The sequence below is a fragment of the Lonchura striata genome, chromosome 6, assembly GCF_046129695.1.
Source record: "Lonchura striata isolate bLonStr1 chromosome 6, bLonStr1.mat, whole genome shotgun sequence".
In the NCBI taxonomy this organism is placed as follows: domain Eukaryota; kingdom Metazoa; phylum Chordata; class Aves; order Passeriformes; family Estrildidae; genus Lonchura; species Lonchura striata.
In genome coordinates, this window is record NC_134608.1 from 13,356,845 (window position 1) to 13,380,042 (window position 23,198).

General features: G+C 37.2%; 1 long non-coding RNA gene across 1 annotated transcript in view; it reads left to right on the top strand.

The window, feature by feature from the left end:
• LOC144246382 (uncharacterized) overlaps positions 1–21,878 on the top strand; it is a 130,088-nt gene extending 108,210 nt beyond the window's left edge. Inside the window, exon 3 of the long non-coding RNA XR_013340090.1 lies at positions 21,800–21,878. This is a non-coding gene — a long non-coding RNA (uncharacterized LOC144246382). The remainder of the gene's footprint in view (positions 1–21,799) is intronic.
• The last annotated feature ends 1,320 nt before the right edge of the window (positions 21,879–23,198 follow it).

Genomic DNA, 23,198 nt, shown 5'->3' on the forward strand with positions numbered 1-23,198 from the left:
CTTTGAAATAAGAATTGTGACACAAATATAACAACTCTACCCACGACCACCAAAAACACCAAAAACCCACCCAGAAAAAAAATGTACAAATAAATTTAAAAGCTATACCCACTTAGAAGCTAATTCACAGTAAATATTTTTATTGTCCGTAACCAATGTCAAACATTGCCTAAAATGAAAGATTTCTTCAAAATGAAGTTGACAAGAACATTCTGCACTAATTAATTTCCTGAGAAATGCATACATTTTATAATTTCCTGAAGCATGTGCTGTAATGATCCTTTCTGCAAGTGATGTGCATATGGCTGGTGACAGAATGGTCAATATCTGGGAAGAAAAATTGCAAAGCACTGGCAACAAAAAAAGTTTAAAAAAATGGTGGTCAGTGCTGTCATCTAGACATTAAGAAACATCCAAAGATATAGCTCTTGCAAAAGGCAAATGACAACTGATGGGGTCAGATTCATGTAATTTATTTGTTTCTTGGGCTGCCTAGCATTGCTGAGCTCTAGTAATTTAGGTTAAAATTCCTAAAAGAACCACAGGACCTGAGGCTAAATATTTATGTCACTGCTGCTAATTGTATTGAACTTTATAATAGCAGAGCAGAATACTACAACTTATTTAGTAAAAGAAAATAGTTGCAAATTAATAATATTCTACTCTGGACATTTATTGAAACTAATAATGAAAATAATAGCATGGTCTTTGGTATTTAAAAGATACTAAAGATTTGAGCTGCCTCAAAATGTCCAGCTGATATTTTCCATCATGTCCTAATACCTTTGTAAAATTTTCCATGTCGTCTACTACTCGGCAAGGAAATCAATAGAGAAAAAAAAATAGAAAAGACATTTTTATTTGAAGATGCATGTTTTATTTGGTCTTTCACAAACTGACAGGTTGAAAAATGAGTGAAGACCAATGGCACAAGATTCAAAAAGACTAAGTGCTGGGTCCTAGGATTTTAGCCAAAATAACCCCATGCAATGCAACAGACAATTTTAATGAATTTACAATCAGAGCTGAAATATTTTGTCTCATTTCTAACAGAATCCTTTTCCTGATACTGATTCTCATGGACTTATGTGATATGGTATCAAATTAAAAGAATCAACTCAATCTGAAGTTCTTAAGTTGCTTCCAGAAATTATTTTTCCAGAATGTTTTACCTTAACATCCCCCTCCTCTGGAAGTAGATTCAACCTCAGTGTCTGGCCATTAATTTCTCATCCACAAGAAAACAAAAGACAGAAGATTTGCCTTTATGCAGGAGGGAAACAAATGGAACTAAAAACTGAAACAAAAAACCTATGTTGCATGGTTCATATCCAATATCTCTACAAATCCATTTATCCAAATTCACATTAGACATTTTGTCCTGAAACTGTCTAAATATATCCTATATCTAAAGACAAGATAATGTATTTGTCCCTGCCGAAAAAGATATTTCTGTACATCATACCTGTGTTCTAGGGGAATGCTCTTTACCCTAACTTTATCTCAGAAGAAAAAGTTTGAGAAAATATTTTTCTTCTTGTGATTTGATCGTATGTTAGTTCATAAACTGAGCAAAACAAGAAAGGGAAGGAAGGATATGGATATTTCTACTCTTTTCTGGAAATGAGATCAAGCACACACCTTTTAAAATATTCAAGTATTCATTTTATAAATAAGGAAGTATGCAAGAAGGAAAGCTATTTTTATTGGAGGTTTTTTGATATAATACAAATTAAAGAAATATTATTGTCTCTCATTCAATTTTTCTTTTAAAATCTATTATTGTTTATAAAATTGAATTGATATGCTGGAAATAATAATGGATTATTTATGGAATGCACACAGACCCAGTTCTTCTTGGTAAAATGTCTACAAATAAGTACAAACCAAGTTTTAGAATAACAATATCCTATTTTACAGCTGAAATAAAGCAGGCTTCTTGCATATGTAGATTCACTAGTACCATTAATGCGACTCAGTGATAATTCCAGGCATGCAAAAAATATGTTAAAAAGAGCAAGATTAACTTTTCCTTTTTACATTATTCAGTCACCAAAAATAAACCATCTCTACTGGCAAAATAAATCAACCAGCCTCTGGCCACAAACTTCAAGGGACGTATCAACAGGTAAAATCCACCCTAACAAACATAAAGCTGCCTCTCTTTTACCCACAATGAAAACAGATACAATATGATGTGACAGTGACTAGTCCTCTTGCAGTGGGACCTGTCTTCTGATGATCCAATTGCCTAAACTTTAAAACTCCTTTAAAGAAAACCTTAAGAGGAAAGCATAGACTTTTATACTGCTTCCCTGAATACATGTAAAGTTATTGAAAACACTTACAAACAATAATATTATACATTCATTTAGAAGAAAAATTATCTGGAAAAAGTTTCAAGCTCACCTCCACCATGTACTTTAATACAGTTTACCTCTCTGAATTTTAAAATGGAGAAAGCTTGAGGAAACTGATGGTCCTAAGACATGATGACAAAGTATCAAAAAAACCCCTGCATTTTTAACAGTTGGAAATTAGTGCTTTTCTTTAAAATAGAGGCAAATATGTACTTTTTTCAACAACATGATGTATGGAAACTTTAGGTCTTAGAATAGTTTTCATAAGTCTGTAGTCTAGAACATTGATGAAAAGGATATATTAGAGACAAATGCAAAATTTCTAAAAAATACAACATAATTTTGTATTTGTGATAAGATTAAGAACATAATTTTGTCTGATTTAATGTTTTGGAGATTAGTCTTGTTTTCATATTAAATTTTCATGCTGCCTATCGTGACCTCTGAATAACATTTTGAATAACATGTTACTTCAGCTTAGTTTGCACTTTTTCTTTCACTTGTGCAGGATGTGTAACTGTATAAAAATAAATTGTATTGTCAGGGATAAATAACAATAGAGTCATAGTCATTAGTCATTGTTCTTCTTCATAGTTACAATTTCGAATTAGGATATTGAAGGATAGATTCAGGGAAAAAAATATTTTCAGGTAGATAGCATACAAATTGATTGTAGATGTTCACATTTTTCTATTGGAAAGTTATGCTGCACTCCTGAACTCAGAAAGTTTACTCCACAGGATAGTTTGGCTCATTCCATACAGAACATCTTAATAGTTTTAAGAGTGGCATCTAATAGAGTGTAAAAATATAGTAATTCTTTCTGCTCCTGAGGTAAAATCAGTGGTATTGGTAGACTGTTTTGGGTTGGTTTTTCTGGTTGTTCTTTTAACTTTTATTTCCATTTTAAAATCTTATGGAAGGATTAAATACTCCTTCATGTAAACTAGAAGTAAGAGGAGGCTAGGTGAAGATATGCAGGAACCAAATGTTAATACTATGGAGTTTTGAGAATAGTCATTCTTCTTTTGATTGAAGATGAGGTGCTAGAGGTGCTTTGTTATGGTGCTCTCTCCTAGTTGTAATGTTAACATGAGATAAAAATTTATATACATGGCTAGGAGAAACAACCAAAATACATGAATTGAGTGGTGTTTGGCCTAAAAGGTATAACAGTCTCTGATTTCCCTAAAAGAGGCTACATTTTGATAACTTAGTAAAATGTTATCTAGGTTTTTTTTTTTTTTTTTGAGCAGTAGTGGAAATACACTTTTATAGTGTGCAATATCAAACACCTGTGATGGGAAACACACTGGAGGCATCAGACCCAGAAATATCTAAGGTGGATGACAGCCAAATGAAATGGGATTCCTTCCCCTCACTCCTCCTAGTCTTTGTCCTCCCTCCCACCCCCTGTGATGCAAAATTAATCCAGGGATGGTTGAGATTTTTCTATTGTTGTCATCAATTAATTCAAGCACCAGCAACTAAGAAATCAAAGAAGTTAATTCCCTTTGGACCAAAATGACTAAAATACTGAGCTTATCAACTTTATCAGCTTATTGAGAACCGATAAACTACAAAATTGACCAATAAAACAGCACTATATCATGGAATGCATTGGATCTATGATTAAGTTCAGAGTGAATTGCTTTTGTGTCTCCATGTCCTGCACATGAGTAAATTGGAGATGCCAGTAGGGGCTTTCTTCTGTGCACTGATGGAACTAGAGCTATTAATGTACATTTTGCAGCATAAATATTCTCAATGTCACCATCCAATATTGACATAGGCCCTAGTATACCAAAATAATTTTATTATTATTTCTGCTGCCATCAATAGGACTATCAATAAATATTTATAGCCGAGCAAGAGTGCTACATTTCATGTCCAGTAATTCTCCAGTGAAACTCCAAGAGATTTTAACACATTATAGTGCAACTTGCAGGACTTAGTCCCCGAGAACGGCCTCAACTCATCACATGCACTTCTTGTTATAGGCGGAATTCTTCCAGATGTGGTTGCTTTCTAGGGGTTTCTAGAAAAAGCAGAATTCAAGTTTACAATTCATTGTGGGTAAGGCCTTTTTGAGTGTCATATAAAAAGTAGTGATAAAAATTCCAAAGGAGCTCGGCTGAATGTTGGACTCAGCATGCAGTCGATAAGGCTCAGTTATTCAGTACTGACACAGCATGGCAAAGCTATGAAGACATTGCTTATTTCAGCTTCTATTGCCAAAGTTGGGTGCTTGACAACTCAATCAACAAAGGATGAAAATGGAAGAAAGAATCTGAATCACTGTCTTGTGATGAGAAAGATATTCAGAATGATTTCTTTGTTCCTTCCTTTCAATAGGAGATTGTAGGGGAAGGATTAAGGGAAGCCTAAAACCCCAATGTGGTGCCCTAGCAAGATACAGATCAATATGCAGTGGCATCATCAATGGTAGAAATGACCATGCAAGAGTCCAAAGAGAAATTTGGTCACTTCAGACACTTTCTTTTCTTCTGTGTAATCTTTCTTCAGTTATTCTCTTCCTGCATATTCCTTCCTTTACCTTAGTCTACTAAATACCCACCTACAGAGTGCATATTTTCCATGTGTTAAGTATGCAACCCTTCTCTTAGGCAGTGATTTTCTCACTCAGCACTTCCTCCTCAAATTCTTTCAGTGTCAGGCTCCCACCCACCACAGTGACTGAAGATAACTATCATCCTGCTATTCAACTCCATGCAAGTAGATACATACCCTTTTCCCCCTTGTTTTCTCACATTTTGGTCTTAACTGGTTGGGGCAGGAGAATAAAGACAAGCAAATAGGAGAGGGCCCATTACCCTTGGAAGTGAGCTCAGCTGCCTCAGAACTTAACATGTTTATGCATCTTCTGCCCAGTGAAACATCTGATCAACACTTTTCAGAAGCAAATGACATCCATATATTTTTAATTATCCTTATTTCTGCTTGAAAAATTATGAACCATTGTTGGGCTCAGCCTTTCAAAGATAAATCTGGGTTTCTCAGATGGGGCAGATATTCATCATTCAACTGACACTCTTACAGTGCAGTGAAGGCAGGGAGCCCTTATGCTGCTTGCAGTATAGAAGTTATGGGGATTACTGCCAGAGGAGGCAACTGTGCAAACCAGTATGGAGGAGATTTTAAACTGGCCTGGTAGAAATCTTGATCCATTGTGATGTGAAATAGTTTCTGGTTCCCATTTACTGAAATGTGTGTAGACCTTTGTTGCATATTTTTTTCTTTTATTCTTTCTAGATTACCTACCAGCATAAAAAAGACTCATAATATTTAAAAGCCCAGATTTGAAATTCTGTCAATCAACTGACAGCTCCCCAAAATCCCCTTTTGTCTATGTGTAACCAGTTTGATGTCTTGAAGTAGCTTCAGGCTCTTCTATGTGATAAATCAGTATGGGGCACAAACTTGTCTTCACTTTTCCATTATAGGCCATTCTCTCATCTTGCTCCTAGTTATTTTAAATTCTATATGTGCTATTTACTTAAATGGAGATACCTGAAATTTATACTAATATGTATATTGGCATAATACAAGCCGTTAATATTTGTGCTTTGCTTCTCTGGCCAATGATCTGGCCAAACACATGATGATGTTATTGGAAGTTGGAAAACTATTTTATGACTCCAGGCTTTACATGGGAATAAGTACAACTATCAGAGCCACTACTTACACCTCAGTATTATTTTTATTTGTACCATTATGCAGCAGTTGCTACTCTTGTGGAACCATTTAAAAAGAGGCCACACATTTCAAATGATAACTGCAAAGCCCTAGGCGTAAAATGGCAGATTTAAGGGTGCTTTAATGTTTCCTTAGCATTACTTCAGTGTATTCATACCTCAAGCATTATTTTCTAATCAAATGCAACACTGCAGAACATGAGAGTGTTTTCACTGTCTTTCTATCAGTAAATGCACAAACTGAGAAGAATGTTCAAGTCCTGTTTTCAAATAGAGATGCATCAGTGGGAAATAGGAGTGGATTCCCTGCTGTCCTATGAAACCATGAAAAGCTGATGAAGCATTTTTCAATCATCTACAGAGCTGACATGCTCTGGATCCCAGTGTATTAAATAAATCTTATTATGACATTTTAATAAAATATGATAAAGGTGTTTATTTGAGGCCACAGTCTGGAAGCTATGCAGAACATGTTCCAACAATAAAGCTCCTGCACCTGGATGTTAACCTCTTCAATGCCCTATGGACATATGGCTTCAGTCCAGAAAAGCAGCACCTGTAGTTCTCTGAGAATGTCTGCCATACATCCAAATGTTGCAGAAAGTGAAATATGATATATTTAGTAAGTAGGAAAGCACACTGACTCCAAACATGCAGAGATTACTGGTGCTGTAAGATCAGTGAGCCAGTAGAGATAGTACAAAAATTGTTCACTTACAGCTTGTTAGATGGGAGAACATGATTTGGATTCAGCCTCTTCATGTCCTTTAATATTCGCTGTTCTCAAATACTTATGTGAGCAAAGCAATGTTCCTACAAACATCGACAAACAGCAGATTTGATCGCTTGCCAAAGGAATATCATCAGAAAACAAAACCTGTTTTCTGATAAAATGGCATTCATTTTGGGAGAAAGCAATGCTTGTAGAATCAGACCATCAATATGGGAACAGATATAACACCACGTGACTGGTCACAGCACTCAGCTGGTGAATCCTGACTACAGAATGCTCAACTAAATTCTTCTGCTTTGGATTGTCCAAGGCTTAATAGAGATGTCTGCAAACAAGGAACAAGGACAAACTATGGTCTTCCTGGTGTTCCTTGGAAGAGGAATACTCTGAACCATTTTTGGAGTCTTAGGTTGTCTTACAGGAAAATTAAGTTGTCCCTGTGAGTCCGAATTAGTTTGACAGAGTTTATTTTAGTTACATAGATATCATACCACAAGTACATAATGATTCTGGGGTTTAAAAATATGGGGATACAAGCTGGGGGATTTACATGGCAACAGATTTTTCCTATCATACTCAGTGTTAGAGGGAACTGAAATTTGCAAATGAATATGCAATTAAAAATCCCACACAAAATGTAAAGAGAAATATTTTTATTGTGCTTTTTCTGTGTTAATATCACAAAGTAATTACACAAATGCTTAGTGAATTTCACTGCCCTGCTGCTTTACAGAAGTAGTGTGACAATTTGCCAACAATTAACATACTTAAATATATTGAATTCCATTTAAGAGTAAAATATGGGGTTATTTTTTATGTATTTTATGGATCAGTGTTCCATTCTGTTTCTATGGACATTGCTGTACCTTTAAGCACAAAATATATATATATTAATATTCTCTAAAAAATGCGAAGCCTTGTTTGCAATCAATGCATATTCCCCTTTTGTGTAAGAATAACAGATGTTGATAGAAATAGCCATTGGGTTTGTAAAGAACCCATTTCATGTGTCAGAATAGTTGTGCCTCTTCTAGATGAAATGTCAAAAGCAGGCAGATATCTCAATGTGAAATGACCTTAAGAAAAACCCGACCTCGCCAAAGATGACCTTTTTCCAGCAAGAAACATTAAAATTACAACCATATTGATGCTACAGCTTCAAAAACAATATGTATTTCCTTTTTAGTGTTTTTCTGTCTTGGCATCCTACGTATTTTAAATAAAGATGTACAGTAGTCCACTTTAAACTGTTTCTGTTGAGCTGATTTATGGTCATGGATTTGTTTTATAAATGTATTCATACACAGGCACATGCATAACAATATTTTCATAAATGTAGATATACACACAGATACACACATAAATACAGTTATATACATTCATAAAGCACCAAACAAGATTATCCTAATTTCTCAAGGGGTCTAACATTTTTTGTGTCCGTATTACATTAGTAAAATGTATTACTTACTGTAACTGAATTAAATCTTTTCACAGTATCTTTCTTTCCTGAATTTTTAACAAATCCCCATGGCCTCACTTTCTTCAAGGAAAATATATGTCTTATCAAAATGTTAATCAAAGTGAAGTGTGTAAGATTCTTACAAAGTAACATTGGAGAACTATTCACATATAATAGTGTATGTGTGTGCATGTGCCATGGTTGATTAGTGGCATGCAGTTTCTCCTTTAAACTGGGAACACAAAACAAAATATAGCAAAACAAGAAGGCAAAAACTCCATACAGACGAAAAAAAAAAAAAAAGAAAAAAGAAAAAAAAAAGGAACAAATAAACAAACAAATACAAAAAAAAAAAATCCACCAGAACCAAAACGTCCTTTATTAAGTATTGGAGATGTAAAATTTCTCTTTTTGTGAGTGACGTGGAATCTCTGTTGCAGGTTTTGATCTAAAGTTCACAGTGATTTGAAATTAAAGGTTGAAGTTTCTATACACCCGAGATCTTCAGGAAGGCACCAGATGTTCTCAAAGTTCTTGTCTGTGTACAGGATGATTAATGAAGTACACAGGGGTTTTGGAGGTCAACAATGTTAAAAGTTTGTTCAAACTCTGCCCATATAAACCAAACGTTTCTTAAAGTCCCTCCTTAGCTGATCTGTACCCCCAGTACCTTGTTCCCCTAGTCTGTCTTTCCCTACCAACAACCTGTGCTCTTGTCCTTCCAGATACACTTCCCAGCTCTCTGGAAGTCACTCTTTTGACTGAAGGAATTGGGAGTACTCAAAATATCCTCAAAAACCTGTGCTGGGAAAGAAAAAACAAAATCTCAGGAGATGTTCTGGGAGATGGTTACAGAATATTTTTTTTCTCTTTTTTCTTCCCTTTCCTGTTATCTCCTGGCAGAGATATAGAAGAAAAGTTGGCTCAGCTCCTCACCATTCAGGTGATGTTTCTTGCCCTTATTTCTCATTTTTCTCCCATTTCCAGCCTGTTGCAAACAAACCATTTCTACTTATCTTTAAAAATCATTAAAACAAGCCACTAAAATTTAGACTCAGGTTTGGTTCTGAGAAGGCACTGCTACCCATAGATTTTATAGAATCATATAATTGTTTAGATTTGGAAAGACCTTTAAGATCATCAAGTCCAACCATTAACACATCAAGATCACCACTAAATCATGTTCACAAGAACATCTACACCTCTTAAGTACCTCCAGGTATGGTGACTCTATCACTTCACTGGGCAGCTTGTTCCAGTCCTTGACCACCCTTCCAGTGAAGAAATTTTTTCCTAATATCCAGTCTAAACATCTCCTTGCATAGCTTCAGGCCATTTCTTCTTGTCCTACTGTTTGCTACTTAGGAGAAGAGCCTGACTCCCACCTGGCTACAGCCTTCTCTCAGGGAGTTGAAGAATGTGATAAGGTCACCCTCCTTTTATCCAGGCTAAACATCCAGCTCTCCATCAGCTCCTCCTCACAGGATGTTTGTTCCACACCCTTCCCCAGCTCCACTGTCCTCCTCTGGACATGCTCCAGCCCCTCAGTGAGGGACCCAGAGCTGAACACAGCACTCAAGGCGTGGCCTCACCACCGCCAAGTTCAGGGCCACAAACATTGCCCAGGTCCTGCTGGCCACTTTATTTCTGATAGAGCCCAGGATGCTGCTGGACTTCTTGGCCACATGGGCACAAGCTGGCTCATGTTCAGCCAGCTGCTGACCAATGGCCTTAATGAGTTGCCATTATATCTCATTACTGCCTATGTTAATACACTGAGAAGCTATCAATAACTGTTAAACTTCAATTTCTCAGTTTAATGCAGAGTGTTCAGTTTTTTTAGCTTCCATTTCTCTGACTCCCATAACCCAACACAGAAAGCATTCTTTATTGTCTTCTAGGGGAAGAAAAATTGATTTTTTTTTTTTTAATTTGTTGTTTCTCTGCATTCTTGGAGATCTTTAATGTACTCAGCTATATAGTTCTTGTACATAAATTCATTCAGGTAACACACTAATTTTGAATTGGACTGTTTGTAGCTAATAATTAATTCAACATATCCAAGTAGGGTTTGTTCAGAGTGGGAGAATTTAGATTGCTCAGTGAATAATCGAGCTCAGAATATACTGGAGCAAAAGGACCTGCCATCTAGCCAGGACAGAAAGGATGAGATGTAAGTAGCCAGGAAAGCAGGCCTGGAGAGGAATATGGAGATGGGAAATAGGCAGGCAAGAAGTATCAGGCTATGTTAGTATTTTTGAAAAATCATTTGGTTTTGTTTGTTGCCTAGTTTCATGCATCTGATTGGATAATAGTATCTTGTCTTAAAAAAAAAAAAAAGTGCTTTTCAAGGGAAATTCAAGAGGACAATGGGACATTTCTGTTGCAAATTTTAATATGCCAGAACCACACGGTACAAGTATCTTCCTCTGTGTCCTCACCCACTATATCCTCATTACTTTTAGCAGACCACTTCCTTATTACTCTTGTCATTGCTAACTTGCTTTTCACCAACATGAGTGATGGCCTGACCTGGCTAGATTTTTCAGGAAGCTTTTCTGCTTTTAAAGGATGCCTTTTTAACCTCAAAAAAGCTCTCTGCTTCTCTGCTTAACCATAGTTTTATTCTCACCATTTTATTTTGTTTTTGTTCTCAATGATACACAAACCATCTGTGCCTCTAACACAATGTTCTTGAATAGCCTCCAGGCTGTTTCTGTGGTTTTAAAGTTTTTTACTTTGCCCTTCAGCCTGCTGTTAACCATTTTCCTCATGGTTTTAAATTCTGCCCTTTTAAAGTTTTCACTAGATTTTACTCCTGTGGGGGAATTGTGCATTGGGATTTTGTGGCAAGGTTTTGGTATCAGGAGGACTGAAGGGTGGCTTCTCTGAGGAGGTGCTAGAAGCTTTGCCTATATCTGATGGAGCCAATTCCAGCTGGCTCCAGGACAGACTAGACTGTCCAAAACCAAGGCCATCCGGAACATTTCTAGGATAAGGTGTTTAAGGAGGAAAAAAACCAAACTTCTGCAACTGCAGCCAAAGAGAGGAGTGAGAATCAGTCAGAGAAACAGTTCTGCACACATCCAGAAAGGTGGAGAAGGAGGCGGAGGAGGTGCTCAGAGCTGAGATTCCCTGCAGCCCACAGTGCAGCCCATGGTGAGGCAGCTGTGCTCCTGCAGCCATGGAGGTCCGTGGGATGCAGAGATCCACCTGCAGCCTGTGGAGCACCTCACACGAGCAGGTGGGTATCCGAGAGAGGCTGTGACCCCATGGGAAATCCATTCTGCAGTGATTTTCTAGAAGGATCTGTGGTCTGAGGAGAGAGTAGCCCATGTTGGGACAGGTTTGATGTCAGAACTTGTGGCCATGGAAGTCCATGTTGAAGCAGCCTGCCCTTGAAGGACTACACCCCATGGAAAGGATCCCTACTTACCAACCAAATGGTTGGTGATAAATTAATATAATTTCCCTACTATTAGTCTGTTTTGCCCATGGTGGTAATCACTGAGTGATCTCTCCCTCTATCTCAACCCATTATTCTTTTCTTACATTTTCTGTTTCTTACTTAGTTGAGGAGTGACAGAGCAACTTAAGTGACACCCAGTCAGGGTCAACCCACCACAACTTGCTTTCTATTATGTTACAAAACCTGATTGTCCAAGGATTGTTGTTTACCAATGAAGTTCAATTTTGTAGAATTATAAAGCCCTTGAATTTGAGATGTTTAAACTAATTAAATCTATATTTAGCGCTCAATGCAGTTTGATGAAGACTGCATCAAAATGTCCATGGGCTGATGACTCAAAATCCCAAAGAAATGTCCACTTGGTAACAGTATCTTTGCCTTTCCATCAATCCTGATATTCCAAAAATGTGATTAGCCTAGAGAAGAAAGAACTATCTTGTGTTTACATCATTTAAACTAGAATTTTAATTGTCTGAGGTCACCTTTTTATACTGCCAGAGCTTCTTTGTGTGACTTGTACCAAGCAATAACTCTGTGGTTGTGTAACAGCACAGCACTTACCTGAGTGACTCCTGCAGTGAACCCTAATGTGCTCCCTGAACTTGGCTGCTCAATTTCCTGTTTCTGCTACAACCAGCCTCAGATTACCCCAGTTCAATCTGCCTATAGAACCCAGCTGTCCATGTCAAAAAGCAACATCTAAGCCTTACTGTGAAGAACCATGGGAAGGACTCTGCTGTCTGTTCACCTCCATCCCCATAACCTCATGGCAAGAATGAAAGCCACAGTTGGAGGCTACCAGATCAGGCACAAAATAAAGTGATATACAGGAAATCATATATATAAATAAAAGACTTACCTACCCTTCTTCCTAAGGAGAACAATTTGGATTTAGCACAGAACTGACTTTGACAATTGCAGAAGTGAGGAAGTCATGGAAGCTGCTCTTTGCAGAACAGCACAAGAAGCAGCCCCTGCCATGGACTGGAGACAATGGCAACACCCTGTCTCTCCAGCAAGTGTGTATTCTCTCCAGAAAGAGAAGTCCTAAAAGTTCTTGTAAAACAGGGGTCTCTACATCTGATGGTATCACGTAACCTGATGCCAATTTTTTTCATGGTAAAACTGCAGTAGCTAACACTTCCCTTTCCTATTGCCTAAAAGATTTAAAATTTGTAGAAGCAGATATTGTAACTTTCCCCCCCTGTTTTCTGTGGCTCATTTTCAGTGCTTTTTTACTTCTACCAGTCTAGTAGGGTCAGGGCATTATGAGGCTCCTAATTTATACTCTACTTAAGAAATTAATTGATTAGGGTTTGAGATTTAATAAGAAGTGCTGCCCTCCAAACCTCACTCATTCAGGTGTCCTAAAAGGATAGTAGGAACATGTATGCACGTGTGAATAAGAGTTTTCATCATAATAAGGGATTCCCAGACATCAGATAGGTCCTGCTATGTCTCCTTTGCTATTCAGTAGCAAAATCACTGTGATCCAAGGTAGAAACAGGAGGAAGCTCTTGCTTCAGTGAAAAGCCACCATAGGGTACCTGGCAGACACAGGGAGGGAGGTGTGTGCAGGTATGCATAGTTGAACAGTGATTCCAGAATATATAGAAAATTGACCACTATTTCATGATAAAGCATAAGTCATATGTATCCACAAAAGGTAATAGCCCTGGGATAAGACAGCAAGCATTTTTATTTTAGCAACTATATTTATTTAAGCAGAAGACAGAGCTAGAAGGAAGACATGTGGTGACATGAGGGGAGTTAGTTTCATGGTATAGGAGTGCTGACAGAAGCAGTCTGCCTCTGCTTTAGTCCCTGGAGAAAGTGTATGTGGACGCACTTGATCCAATTTTCAGTTATAAATCAGTATCAATCAATCCACTGTAGTCAATCCCTTTGTCATTTTCACTTGCTTTTGGTAGTTACCAAGGAAATTGGCTCAGTCTTCTTCTGAAAGTTCTTTTCATGAACCTTTCTTCCTATAAAAGTGTGCTGGAGAGAACAAGATTAATTGGGCATGAAATACAGAGAGTAAAAATGAGGAGGGAAAGGAAGAAGGAGAAGATTAAAAACTAAGGAGAATGAAAAAGGAAATAAAGCAGAAAAGACTATCTAAGGCAAATCCAAACGAAGAGGTGTTTCCCAGGCAATTTTGGCCTTGTTAGATCTGCAGCCACAACAAAGAAATCTGTAGAGGTTTTTGGTTTGATATGCAGAGACAAATCCCATCCACTCCTAAGCAGCTGTTGCAATGATGTCCAGAATTTACAGAGCATGGCAGCCAGGGATGAAGAGCAAGTTGGCCACAAAAGAAGATGGAAGAGAAAGAGAATAAAGACAATCTAAAGCTATTAACTAAGTAGGGAAAATATCAGCCAAAAATAAAATTTTAAAAAGTGTGAGAATGCAGCTTTTATAATCAATTCAGTATAATTATTTTTCTCAAACAGATATATAAATGTACCTCTCATGTACAGCCTTTGGTCATGTGTGTGTCTATGCATGCACTTTTCTGTTCTCTCTGGTGGTGCTTTAGGATGAGAGAAGATGGGAAAGCTATGGTTAAATACCTGTTTTCTAGTGATTTTCAGCATTTCCCCTATCAGGTTTTATGCCCCCCATTCCAACTGGATCAAAGTATCAGATACCTAACGTGAAAAAGAGTACAGTGCACTTGAGATGTGGAGAAGCAAATGCTTATGAGTATGTGGGAGAAAACGGAGGGAAAAAGCAAAAGAAAATGATAGGTGTGGTGTCAAGAGCAGGTGAAAAGAGGATCTGTGCTCCTCTTTTAAAGAAACACAGTAATTTACATGATTGAACAACGAGTTTCAGATACTTTTCTATGCAACATTCTGAATAAAGCAATGTCTTAATTTTCAACAGAAATCCCTTGAAATGGCAGGATTTCTGCACTGCAGTGCTCAAAACAATCACCTTGTCTTACTTGTATCTGTCTCTCTTTCAGGACAGTACTTACTGGAGGTCTGCGCAAGCAAACCATGATGTAAATATGAAAATAATTGTATTCCTCATGACTGACCTGTTCTGCTCTATACAGGCCAAGTTAGGAATTACTGGATAGTTTTGGCTCCTGGAACAATGAGTCGTTGGTGTCAGAATAAGCCATTGATACTGAAAGAAGAAGCAACTATGTTGTTACACACTAGAGGAAGAATTGAGAAAACAACTGAAAAGGCAAAAGATGAATATTCCAAACACAGAAAATGCATACTAAGAGCAACATTACATTATTTCTATCATGTTGTGTCTTTCTCCTGCAGTTTTATATATTAATCCTTCCTTAGGTTGGGATTTTTAATCTGTTCTGCTCCATTGCACATTTATATCCACCCTAAACTGTTGAGATTATCCATTAATGTCTAGCGTAATTGTCCATTTCTTGAGACATAGCCAAACTTCTTCTCTAGTCTGTAGAAAAGGATCATTTCATCCAATTGATTTATATTTTTTTCACCCTGACTCTATAGTCAGTTATATCAGACCCCTTTGGCCAAGCTCTCTCATTTTTAGTTTTAAGGTGCTGATTTTAATGCAAAGACATTTTTATATTTCTATTTTACAGCTAATGGTGAAGTTGTCATTATCCCTTTCAGGTAAGACTCTGAGGACCTCTATTCTTTACTCTGAGGCTCAGGTGCTTGTGATGTGACCTTGGGTAGATTATTTAACCTCCCTGGCTTCTAGACTGGATTTTTATATCGCCAAGGTAACACAGAAGAGGCTCCAGTGAAATCTGTGCAATTTTAGCAAGAAGAAAGGAATTTGAATGTGGGAGACTTGTCCCCTGGTTCATTTTTCAAACCCAAAGTAGGTGCTATCATCACTTCCTTCTAGATTTGTTTTTAAAACATTGATGTCCTCCTTTGAAAAGTACTCCACTTGTCTAAACTGCTGTATAGATTATTGTTTGTGGAAAGCAATTTCCCTGCGCCTTATGGTTTCCTAATACTAATGTCCTGGAAAGCTATCACAATCCAAGATGGTGTCCTGATATCACCTTACCACCAGTGCCTGAGAGTTTCCCTAAGGAAAGAACGACAGGTGTGCACTCAGGACATTGAACTCTTCAGTGGCTGCACACTCCTGCACCATTTGAGATTTGTGCTGGGGCAGACCAGATGTGTCCTCTGTCATGTCCACTGGTAGTCAGCCTTCAACCCCTACAAGAAACAACATGATGGAGTGAAAATACCTTAATGATTTCATGAAAGTAAGAATTAAGTGCTTCTGCTGGTAGGACTTTGAAAAAAAAGAGCAAAAATGGTGGTTTCTTTACTTAATCATGGGCATTTTTGTCGAAGATGTTCCCTTCATTGCATTGGCTTGGTGCACTGACAGTCAACTGGCAGGTAGAATTAGATTTCATTCACTGAGGGAGAAGGTTTACTCTATATTTTCAGTGATAATGTGGAAACTAGCTGGTCTGGTGGACATAGTAAGCCACAAATATAGTTGAGATGGGCATTTGAATTTCTGTTTTCTTTCCTGAAAGAGTAGCCAATTTTTCAATTATAGCAAAATAAATTTAAAAAAAAAATAAAAAGAGTGGGAAGCTGGAAAAATTTGGAAGATTTGATTAAATTTATATTAGCTCAAATGAATCCGCTGAGAGACCCTGTAGCTCTGCAATCATATAGTGAATGTTTGGGAGTTGGACTGTTTGGTCGTTGAGTTTTTTTCTGTTTGTGGGTTTTTTCCTCTTTTTTTTTTTTCCTAAAGATGCCTAAATTATACCCAAGAAAAGCTGAGCTACATTTAAAAAAAATGTGAACAGCAACCTTTCAAATTTATTCAGCCTAATGAGCTAGTCTAAATTTTGAGAATACTAATTCACAGAAGTCGGTTCTGTGGTGGGAGAAACACAACAAGGTTGTCACAGCCTGTGAACAAAGTGAATTGGTTATATGACTGACAGTAAAGATTTCTTTTAACATCAGTAAAAGGAGGCTGAAGTGACAGGTAAAAGGACAGATGCAGAATTCTGCAGCACTCTGAGAGTTTGTGTACTATCACTAAGGGACAAGTTGACTTGATACCAACTTAATAGGCTCAGCAGGGGCTGAGCAAAGGGATGAAGACTGTAAATGGGTGTAATAGGGCATCTCCACTGTATCAGCCTGAGCATGAAAACTATCTAGCTGGTTTTGGCTGAGGAAATTAATCACATTACCTTTAAAGTCAAACTTGTCTTTTAATCTAAGACCTGCTTGGTGTACAATATTTCACAGGAAACATGCACATAATTTTAGTCACTTTTACTCATCTCCAAAATGAATTTAACATCATCACAAGGCAGCTTAGATTCAACACCGTCTCTGAGAAAATGAAATACTGGGGCAAAACTATAAATGGGAATTTTAAGACCAAAGGGGTATAAGCAGGCATACAGCATTTAACATGCCGTATAATCTGCTAGCAAGAATGCTTGCATAAGAAAAGGTGAAGCTTTCACACTTTTCTTGTGCATTTTCTTGGCAGGTCCAGTCTAATGAGCCTCTGAGAAAGTGTTGGCTAGTGCATTCAGCACCAGGTGAATTAAGATGGGAGATTCTTGCCATCAGAAATAATTCTACAGTAGGAAGAAATCCTGCTGTGCTGAGAATTGACCTCTTGGACAAACATGCTGTAATAAAAAGTGCTATTTGCTACAAGCACATTGAGAGTTTTAAATCATCAGACTAAAGTACCCCAGGCTCTGACAGTAAAATTTTCATTCAAAGAGGGGCTCAGCTTCACAACACAATAAATTATATATGACTAGGACATATAAAACATTTAAAGATATACAGAAACTCACTGTATTTGTGTTCAGTAGACAAGTTCATCTCTTGAAGTACTTTTTTATGTCAATCTTGCCTATTCAGATGAAGGTAGGGGGGAGTCTTTTTCTCAAAACAAGTAGAAGCAAAATGAACTGGCTGTTTTCCACCAAATGTTTGAATTTAATTGCTGTAGGGGTGTTTTTGTGTATGGTGAGCAACTCTATGCAGAGATTAGGGATGGCATGCACCTATATGGGCAGATTTCATTGCCCATTGTAGTAAAAAAAATGAAGGATGCCTGGAAATCTTTAGCAAAATCTTACAATAATACAAAACAAAACAAACAAACAAAAAACAATCACAATGGTGCACAGGGATGTTTTTGAGTGGGATACACAGAAGAAAATTATTCCCTAGTAGCTGTCACATGAACCTGGTGACCTCCTGGTGAGGCTGATTTTAGGCATAACAGACAAAGTGAGCAGGCTGCTGGACTCTACTGTCACACAGCCACACATACCAAAGCAAAATCATATTTTCTGGTGCTTCCACACACACAATAAATAAATAAAAATCTGGTTATCTGATGCAGCAGCTTTGGGGCAATGTTTTTTCTCTCCCCCTAGTTGCAGCAAGTACTGGAACCCTCTTGCTGGCATGGTAAAAAATAATTGCTGTTGGGAAACCTTGAATTTTCAGGGAAATTAGGAAAAAGGTGAGGAATTAAAAAGATTAAAATCAAGGAAGGGTCAGAAATAATTTAAATGTGTGAGAAGAAAAAAATACTTTTTGGGGCCAGTTCTTCACACATTGGCAAAATTTTCCTGGAGAAAAACTAGTAAGATTTGGACAATAGACTCTTTTAGAGCCTAGATGATCTCATGACTTGATTATAAATCAAGGGCGAGGTTCCTCTCCTCTGCAAGTTCATGCACAACATGTCTGCATAAAGAAAAGCAGGGGAAATTTCTAACCATCTCCCATCATGTGAGCCAGAGGCATCCAAGACCATCATGTGCTCTTCTGTGCAGGACACATATGCTGTGGTCCTCCCAGCTGGAAATGTACATCTGACTCTCTCTAATGAAAGCAAGGAAAGAGAGTAAAATAGCTTTAGACCTATCCTGTAGGGTCAATGTCCAGGATCCAAATTGTTAGCACATATTAAATATGCATTGAAAGCAACAAAAAAATAAAGTAAAAAGACAGGAAATATAGTCAGAAGGTAAGTTCTTTAATAGCAAGCACTGACTTTCCCCCTCTGACTGTACCATGTCCCCACAATCATATGCAGCTTTAGATCATGGAGAAATCAGTCCACTGGACACTAATACAAAATCATTGTCCAGACATCTGAAGCCTGGATTAATTTACGTTAGCCTGAAATGTAATTTATAGTTAGTCCTCTAAAAAGGGGCTGTGTCTACACTAGTATTGTGACTGCAGCAGGAGGACTTTTACCTGTTTGTTGCTCTGTCTCTCCACATGGGCAAACCCTCATGTGCTCACAAACCACTGACTTTCAGTTCCCTTAGGTTCTGCTGAAAACTCTGGGTTTATGTTTAATCCACTGTATGTGTAAGTATATTCTGTATATTATCTGTTAAATTCCATTAATATGTGACAAGTTCTTCACTGGTGGTCTTGTACATTTTGAGATATAAGCTCGGGTAAATTTACATCAATAGACCTTCAGCATTTTACAGTGAGATCAGCCTCTATTTCTCATAGGAACACTGATTTTTAGGAACAAATCCTGCCTAACTGCCTTCATGCACCCAAACATGTCTTTGACTGCTGCTTCTCCTCTTCTTCCCACTCTCTTACACATGTAGGACACTTGTCACCTCACTTTTCTTCTGAGGAGAGGAGTTTAAATCAAAACAGACAGACTCAAACTATCTTGAATGACTTCGGAAATAACACCCTTTTTTTTTTAATGAGAAAAAAGTTTAACTGCAGTGTCTAAGTATGCAGACAGATTCATTCATGTGTGTATAACCTCTTGCCAAACCAGCATTCCAGGGCAGGTATTCAGTTAATCACAGTTTGCACAGGGACTTCAGCCAAACCCTCAGGTACCTTTGTTATGTTTTAGTCTTTTATTTTCTATAATTCAGTATCCTACACCTGTGTTCTCCAGAACCTACCAAAATCAAACTGGGAGGCATGATAAGCAAACCAGCTATTTACTCTCTGATTTTTTTTCTTCCATTCTCTCACATGAGGTTTAACATTGTGCCCAATCTATATACGACATAAAACATCATAAATGGAGGGGGACATATAACACTACCAAGAGACAGAGTTCAAAACCATTATTTATGATCATATAAATTATTTGTTTTCCTATTAGTCCTCTTAAAAAAAAAAAAAAAATCAGCAGGGATTACTGCACCTGAAACACCTATGTTAGGATATGTTGTAAAAAACAATGTTGATGATTAACAGTATTTCAGTTAGGTTTTCAATCTGTTTTCCAGACAATATGAAAAATAGTATGTTCTGAAGGCAGAGTAGGAAACAGGACAGGAGACAAGGCTTTTTACTGATGGCATATTTCATACCAATATAAATTGTAAGGATGCAAAACTAATGAAAGATTTAGGAAAGCAATAAAATATTCTAGGAAGATTATTTCACACACATATGCATACACAGAGACAAAGAGAAGAATTAAGCTTGAAATCCACTCTGTTCACATTAAACCCAGATGTTTGGACTTCGTGCAAGTGGAGTGTGGAGTAGCTGCAGAGAGGAAATCCAATCTGAACCTGCAGCCAAGCTGAATGTGGGGCCTTTATGTAGCTCTGGTACCACTCCCTCCAGAACCGAGGGGCAGGGGTAGATTGTTCTTGCAACCTCTGCCTGGCACCTGTCCTCCTCTGCTCCATCAGCACTCGCCCTTCTCACTGTAACTGCCGGCACCGTGTGGGTTTCAGCAAATCTCATTTAGGATACATTACTCTGAACTGAATTCTTTCACCAAAATTAATTTCCCACATATGCATGCAGAGTCAAACTTCATTAAAGAGAATGAAAAGTTGCTCCATAATAATTATCAGAAAGCAGATTGTTTATAAAATGTAATGAAGTATTTATCCAGTTTTTGTTTTGCTTCTGAATTCTGAAGCAACATTAAAAACATGTCTTGCATCTCTTTTGAAAGGTTCAGTGTCTCCAGTATAACACATTCCAGACTGACAGAAAAGGATAAGGATATTTGTATACATAGATATAGGTGATATTGATATACAGCTGTAGACACACACACATATTGCATTGTTTACATAATTTATTTCTCAGCTGAATCTCTTAAGGGTCCTGATACAATGCAATAACTCCCTTATTCAGAATTCTGCACACAATTTCCAACAAGTACTTAAACATGTTTTAATTTTATTCTTGGAAATCTTAAAAGCATTTAGAAAGCTGTTACTCTCTCTTAGAAGAAGAGCCCACAATATGAATATGAATACTGGATTAACTATTAAGGCTAATGTAACATGTTAATAATACAGCAGGTTCACGCTGCTGGTTGCTTTTAATAACACAGCAATACACTGAAATTCATGATACCTGGCAGAAATTGTGTCTGTAGCCTCATATAATCACATTTAGGAGCTGCTTTCAGACTGCATTCGCTCAGCTCAAATTTTAGACAAACAAAAACAAAAGCTTTATACTTACATAGTATCTTACATCTGAGGATCTTAAAGTACTTTAATTTCCCATAGTATTAACCTAATATGACAGTCTTCTCATATTCTCTTTTATTTGTATTTGGCTTCTTCCCTGCCTTTTGTCTTCTCTCATACCCACTGCCTATATACATTTATTCCTGCTTCTTTTATCTGTACCTGTATAGATTAATTCCTTTTGATATGTCCATACTGCATGCACTTGTGTATCTACAATGAGTTCCTGCCTTCAGATTTATATCAAATAAAGAAAAACAATTTCTAGAATTAAAAGAAATACACACAAAACCCAGCAACACTGTTCTATATCTTAAATGTGTGTCTTTGTAGTTTAAAACATCAAACCTCATTACAGAACAATGGCTGAGATTGTTGGTAATTATACCTAAGAAAGATTTTAACTTTCCTGACATTAAAAGCACATATTTTCTTCTTTTTTTCTATTTTTTAACTTTGCTTTTTTTCACAGCCTGAGCTAAAATTGTTGAAGGGGCCAAAGGTGGGGAAGTTCTGGGACCTGATTAGGGAGCAAAACTGACCATGACACCAGTCCCATTCCTCCACAGAGAAGTGTCTGATCTCAGCTGGAGCTGGGCATTTGACTAGAAAAGACCCTCCATTATCATCAGGCACCTGAAAGTGGTCAGAGAAGTTACACCCAACACAGAAGGTGCTCCTGGACGTCCAGGAAGTCAAATGCAGCTCAAAAGGCGGATTGGCCGTCTTCAGTATGTAAGTCCTAGAGAGCTTGGCTTGAAAAGGATTGTTATTCTCAGCTGATTATTTAATTAGAATTCCCCTGTTTTTCAAATAGGAATCTGAAGAATGAGCTTGTGGCTCAGGTGTGTCTAGCTAATTCAGTGCATTTTTATACAGGGTCTTATCTGCAATAAATAATAGTTGTGGAAAAAAAAATCTCCCAGAAATAAAAATTTCTTCCTTTCAGATTGGCTAACTCACAGATTCTACTTTTACAGCAAAACCTCTTTTATAGAGTAAGATTACATTTGGATAGTCTTGTTATCTATGTACATAGCATAATCCTTTAAAAAATTAGTTTATTGTACAAATATATCTCTTGTGGCATTAACTTCTGCTGTCTGATCAAGAATGATCTATTGTCAGTTTTCTGTTGTCTCTCCTCAAAAGCTTTGAATGTCCTTTTCTCGTTTTCTTGTAAGAAATAATAGCTAACACATAATAGATAACAATAAAAACATTTTATTTGCTTTTGGATGGTGGAAGTATAAAACATTATGTTATGCAAGTAGTCACAGGTATTGTATTAATTATTAAGTTACACGTACCTCTTAACTAAAGAACCAAAAATAGCCAACCAAGTACCAACAAAACCAAAAACAGTAAATAGAAAGAAGTCAAGGAGTTTAGAAAATGCCCATGGAATATGATGCCATATGGAATCTTTTACAAGAAGAGCCCTACAATTTATGTTGAAATTAAAACTCCTTTTATACTTATTACGGGAGGTGGGGGGTAGCAAGGAGACTCAGATCAGAATATGTATATTTAAACAAAGTATTGGGTTTTGTTGTGGGGCAAATCGAAAACCAGGAGAGAGGCCTATTTTTCTCATTCTGGTTTTCATATTAAAAAAATGTTCCAAGAACAACTATTCTCATGAGGTTTTGGCTCAAGATGTCAGGAATTTTAGGAAAAAACAGATGATCTCACAAGACCTCCGACATCCAAAGCAGAAAAAAAATATCACAAGTCAGTTTCTGCCACATGCCACTACTCAGGGCCAAAAATCTGCTGAGAACAGTCTAAAGAAATGTTGGGCTATTGAACTAAAAATAAAAATTTTGGAGTTTTTTTACTCTTAGGCTTAAAGTCTAAACATAAATCTGACCACAAGATGAGTATGGTCTACTCAGACTCTAACTCTCACATATGTCATTGATGACCAAGTCTCACATCTATTGTTGATGACCTACTGGCTGAAAA